Source organism: Dipodomys merriami, unplaced genomic scaffold, assembly GCF_024711535.1.
Source record: "Dipodomys merriami isolate MVZ:Mamm:240054 unplaced genomic scaffold, mDipMer1.0.p SCAF_203, whole genome shotgun sequence".
Lineage (NCBI taxonomy): Eukaryota > Metazoa > Chordata > Mammalia > Rodentia > Heteromyidae > Dipodomys > Dipodomys merriami.
Window position 1 is genome coordinate 1504788 of NW_027203416.1, and position 6293 is coordinate 1511080.

Sequence of the window (6293 nt, forward strand, 5' to 3'; positions counted from 1 at the left end):
CCACCTGCCTATCCATGTATGGCTATTTTGTCCACCCCTGAGGCTTGATGTCAGAGTCTGGGAACTGCCTGGCAGTTTCCTGGGTTAGAGGTTCTCATTTTGACACACCCATTCATGAATTGGTTCTGCTAGGCCCTGAGTTCAGATTCCAGCACTGCCAACAATTGGATCGTGGAGTAAGAAGCCAAGCGTGACACCTGTTTTCCTTTGCTCTGAGCGATCTGGATGTCAGACATGATTGAGAACACTTCTACAAATCTAGATACTATGTGATAGGATAGCATCAAAATAATAAATGGAATGCGTGTTATCACAGTCAATAAAATAAATGGTTAATAAATAAAACAGAAATACAATAAATAACCACAACAAACAGGATATGTACTGAACATCTATAAGTAAGTATAAATCTTATCATTACAATATATATAAATAGTATGTTTCCCAGAGCTGGGGCTTGAATTCAAGCCTAGGGAGCAAGCCTGACTTTCTTGACTTCAAGCACGGTGAGCTTCTCCTTTGTCCACAGTGCTGCAAAGTTACCCAGACCCTGAGTTCAAATCCAAAGCCTGGCAGAAAAAACAGCACCAATTGCAAGCCAGGGAGATTATTTATTTATCTATCTATCTATCTATCTATCTATTTATTTATTTTGTGCGAAGCAAGGTCTTGAACTCCGGTCATGGCAACTCTGCCTCATCTTCCATCACTCTAGTCTGGGGTGCAGCCACTGGAACCACAGGCAATCCTGGGATCCTAGACCTCCAGGCCTTATGGAGGGGAAAATGCACAAATAAGAAGTGGTGGGATGAAGTTTTAACATTTTGCACCATGACCATTTGGTTCTGAATGACACAGCTCCAAAGGGTACTTCACCTTGTATTGCTGAAGGCTGGCAGGGTACTGGGGAAGACATAGTCCTGCACAGCAATATAAGCCTAGAGGCGAATCTAAGTCATGTCACTTCCGGATGGTGGGAGATCCTAAGAGACCCATTCCCATTTATAGGAATAATGATTCAATGTTGTAAGTGTTACGGTTGAATGAGTTGCTCATGAGTGATACTCGTATAAAATTAGACATTATGATTTCAGTAGGCTGACTAATTTTATTTAATATGAAGCATTAAAAGACTACTATTTCTTGAAGTGTCTCTGTGGCTCAAGTGATAGAGTGCTCGCTTTGAGCTGAATAGTGCAGGGACAGCGCCAAGCCCAGAGTTTATGTTTTTGAAAAGACTACTATTTCTTACAGGGACACAGTAATTTCAGAACACTGATTTACTTAATATTTTATTAAGGATGAAAACAATAACATTAATTATATGGAGACATAATAAATACCCAAGAATTGTTAAGAATTTAGTCTATATAACTGAATAATGGATAGACATCTCTGGCACACTCACTATAAAGATATATATTTATTAGCACACTACCATCTGCATGTCAATCTGTTTTTATTTTGTCAACACCTGGGGCTCAATCTCAGGTCCTGGGAAATGCCTGTCAGCTCAGTTTGCCCCAGTATGGCATGCTGACACTCAATCATTCATGAATTTGGCCCTGTAGGCCATGAGTTCAAATGCCAGCACTCACAAACAAGAAATCATGGAGTAAGAAGCAGATGGTGACACATGTTTTCCTTTTCTGTGAAAGTCCTGTGTGTCAGGTATGAAGTGAAATACATATGCAGACCTATATCCTATGTAATCAATATTCTATGTGCCATAATAGTCAATAAAATAAATGGTCACTACATGAACAAAACAAAAAATAAAATGAATAACTACATTAAATGCAATATGGAGTCAATATATGTATGTAAATATAAATCATATATTTAAAATGTACACAAATAGGATGTATTCTAGGGGTGGGGATCAATTTCAGGCCTAGGAACAGACTTGAATTTCTTGACTTCAAAAAAGCAAGCCTCCCCTTGCTACACAGTGCAACAGATTTACCCAGACCATGAGTTCCAGTCTCAGTCCTGGCAGAAAAAAATGGCATCTCTGTGCTATGTGATGCCCAATTCTTAGGTATTTCATTACTTCTCCATTTAATGAATGTAATTTTTTAAATGCTTCATAAAGTATTGATTAAAATCAATCAGTGTCCTAGAATATAATTGTGTATAATTTTATCCTAGAATCATTCAAAAACTGTCCATTCAATCATGATATACATCACATTCCATTGGTATTCATATGGATAGAAATGAGTTTTTAGGATCTTCTGCCTTTTGGAGGTGGCAGGACCAGGATTCGAATTGTGGGCTCCAGCTCCCACTACTTAAACCCGAAGATAGGGAACTCACCGGTCTGTCCAAGAACATCAGCAAGACCAATGATTAAGCAGGCACCAGTGGCTCTTAGCAGTCCTCCATGACACTTACAAGGCTGTGAAAGGAGATTCATGGTCAAAGTCACCCTAGGCTGGAAAGTACTTGAGACCCCTGTCCAACTTCAGTGTCAACAAAACCAGAAGTAGAGCCGTGTGGCTCCAGTGGTAGAAGGGTAGCCTTGAACAAAAGCAGCTCACCAACTGTGCCTGGGTCCTGAGTTCAATGTCCGGGACTGGCAACAAACAGACATACACACAAAAATCTGTGCAGCTATATGGCTAAAGCAGGTCTCCCTCTTCTTCCCAACTGGATTGGACAGAGTTCCCTGGGAAAGGGGCTGCTGTCATCTTGATTCCGCCCATTCTGCCTGCATCACAAGATACCAGCCATACCCCCATTCTTTTATGGTTCTTTCTGACCAATGGGATACAAGAATCGTGGTCACCCACATTCCATGCTGCCCTGTAGCACCAAGATTCCCTCTGTTGGTTGACACCACTACCAGCAGTTGAGGAAGGTAGAGGTAACTGAGTGGTAAACAAGACTCTCGAGGCGAATTTGGAGTACAATAGGAAATTGACAACCTAGTCAGAGAGTGGGAGAATAGAGGATTTCCCAGAGCCTGGGAATGTGGCCAGCCCATCATTCCCATCCCAGCTCTCAGATGTCTGAAACAACAAGACTCCGTGAGAGAGCTGTGGGCAACAAACTACTGCCAGAACACCAGCAGAAGAAATCCTTCCATCAGACCTTCAGCATTCAAGAAAACAAAGAATACATAAAAGGGAAGGATCCCAAAGACAAATATCTCTGGGAAGGGTGATTCAGCCAAGGGTCTGGCCATAGGTGATGCTGACCAATGGCCTCCCCTGCCTTTGTACACAGTCACAGCCACTAGGGTCCAGAATGTCAAGGGTCCCAATACCACCAAGAATATGCAGAGGTGCTAGCGACATATGGTTCCTGCCCTGGACCACAGCAAAAGGAGAAACCAGGTGCTCTATGCCAAGATCCAACCACTGAAACAGGAAAAGACAGACCTGCAGGATTGACGAGAGAAAGAGAAGGAGAAGGTAGCCAAAGTACACAAAGCACCAAAAACAGAGCTAGACATCCACAAGCCACCCATATAGAGGTTGGTTTCGGCAGAAAGTGATTAACAATCAACACCAGCACACATGCAACTCATGGCCGATGACAGCGAAATGGAGCATGAAGCTCTCACCAGCTGCCTACAGGCCGCAGAGCAGCGCATGACAGAGCTGGATATAGTGGCTTCTGTGGTTACTACTTACAGAAGGTGACCGAAATGTTCAAACAGCTAAATGATGTAACACTTCAGCTCAAGACAAAGAAGAGAAGCTTCTATGACCTGCAGCAAGTGAACACAGAATTTTAGGAGAAGGTGTAAGCATTCTGAATATAGAGGAGCAACAGGAAGAACAGAATCTGCAAGTTCCAACAAGTGCTGGAGGGGTGTGAGGTACTAAAGAGACTTCAGGACAACCTGAGTTGAAAGGTATCTGCAGCGATTCTGGAGACAGACACCTTCTCGCAGAACCTGAGCATTGAGAGGTCCACTCAGAAGGAGGAGCGCTGGTGGCAGACCGAGCAGGTGAACCAACTGACAGAGGAAAAGGAGTGAGGATGAAGGTAGGTGCTGCACCTAGAGAATGAGCTGGGGGAACTGAGAAGGAAGCTGGCAAAGCCATGGCCCTCTGAGGGTCCATCTCAGGAGGAGCAGCACCTGCGGGCCCACACCTACCGCAGGCAGATGGGGTTGAAAAACCTGGAGAAACAACTTCACATCCAGGTACAGGAAAACTAGAAACTCTGTCTCCACCATGCAGAGCAGCGGGAGCAAGTGTGAGGATTGGAGGAGAAAACCAAGGATCCCCAGGAGATCCCCGAGACCCACGATGTGCATGTGTATGAAACCCACAGCTGGATGAACAGCTGGCCTTGCTGCAGGACGCTCTCTACAGGGTGAGCAGTGAGAAGGAGGAGCTCACCAGCATCGTGGACTCAGAGCAGCAGGTGAAGAAACATCTACAGGAACAGCTGGACTGCTGAGAGGAGAAGATAGAGGAAGGGAAAGAGGTAGCTAAGAGAGAAAGCCAAGTGACTCAGGAGCTCCAGGAGCAGCAGGAGCAGTCTCTGGCCCAGCTGCAGGAGCTCAGAGTCACCTGTGAGCAGCACATCGCCTACAATGAGCAGCTGTGCTCCAAGTAGTAGGTCCTGCAGTAGCACCTGCAGAGGCAGACCCAGCTGTTGGAGCAGCTGAAACATGTGCAGGGTCTGACCAACTGGGGGGAAGAGATGGTGCCCCCAAAGTGGCAGGACAGTTTCAAGTGCCTGGATGTGACCAGTCCAGAGGAGGAGCACATGCAGGCCCAGCTGAGTTTCCTGGCTTTCCCTGGGGAAGGAGAAGCTGTGAACCTTGGAGAAGCAAAAGCTGAGGAAGCGACTCTCCTCGATGTGCCCATGGCAGAGTATGGAGATGTCCCCCAAACTCAGAGGGACGTGGAGCTGTTAGCACTCTCGGAGGCTGAGATCCACAGGGGGATACTCCTGCCACAGGAGCGGCGAGACTGCTGCAGGCATTCCCCCTCCCACCGACAGCTCAGTGCCAGATAGAGCTGGAGCCACAGGTCCCCCGCCCAATGAGCTGCCACCACAGCATGTGTGAGGATGGGAAGTGGGACATGTGGGTGTCCAAGAAGAAAATATTCTTCATCCACAACCTTCCTGATGAGGTGGACTTCCAGAGTCCTGCAGATGAGCTCCACCATCGATGTAACCAGCTGTCAGCACATATCTGCACCATCCAGGAGTCCCTCCTGACATGTAAAGGACAGATGTTCATTCTGGATCAGCTGTGTCAGGAGAAAGCTGAGTGCATGTGCCAGCTATCCCAGGAGAATATGAAGAGTAGATAGCTGCCAGAGCTTCTGTCGCTCCTACACGAGACTCCAGATGCTGACAAAGGCTGAGCTCCCCACCAGTGCAGCTGCTTCAGAGGCCTCAGGCTCCTGGATGGTCAAAATCATGGAGAAGCAGAAAGGTTTTGAATAATTGCAATTTCAGGATAGTGTGGAAACTGCAAGAGGAGAGGTCAAGTTTCCCTGCCCCATACAGGACTCCGCCACAAAGCATGTCCTACTGCAGATCCCCACATGCAGAACTGCCCACAGCTGGTGTGCTCAGGCTTGCAGTGCTCTGTACCTTTTTTCTGTAGACAGATGGGGATGGTGACTCCCTATGTGACTTACTGAGTCCCAAAATCCTCAGCAGCCACCAGAACTAGGTGGCCAGTTGGGCTTCTCTAGGCCTCCATCTGCCTGGTGATAGGAAGGGTAAACTATGGGCCTGGTAGAGCAGAGGCTGCTGGGAGGAGGCCCAAATTCCAGCAACATCTAATGGCTCATTGGTAGCCAGGGAAGAGGCCCATGTTATGCTTATCAAAAAGAATAAATCGTTTCCAAAGGGAAAAAAACGCCTCCACAAAGATTTGTTCTTCCAGTTATGGGGCTTGAACTCAGGGCCTGTCCACTGTCCTTGAGCTCTATTTGATCAAGACTGGTGGTCTACAAGTTGAGCCCCATCTCCCCTTTCAGCTTTTTCTTTGCGGAATCGAACCCAGGGTTTCAGGCTTGCTAGGCAACCACTCTATCACTGAGCCACATTCTCAACTAGGATGATCTCCTGCCCCCAAACCCATATGGCCATTCCTCAGATAAATAGGAAGTAGGGGCTAGGATGAATATGAAGCACAAGTCTGGTTCACACAGAAATAATCCCCTGCACCCTCTTCGACACCCTTATTTAAAGTTTCTCTTTTACAATTGAGGGATGAGAGAGGGAGAGGGACATCTGAGAGAGGAGTACCAAGAACAGTGGCCCCCTGAGCCCCACAGCTTCCCCCAGACAAGTCGTCCTACAGATTC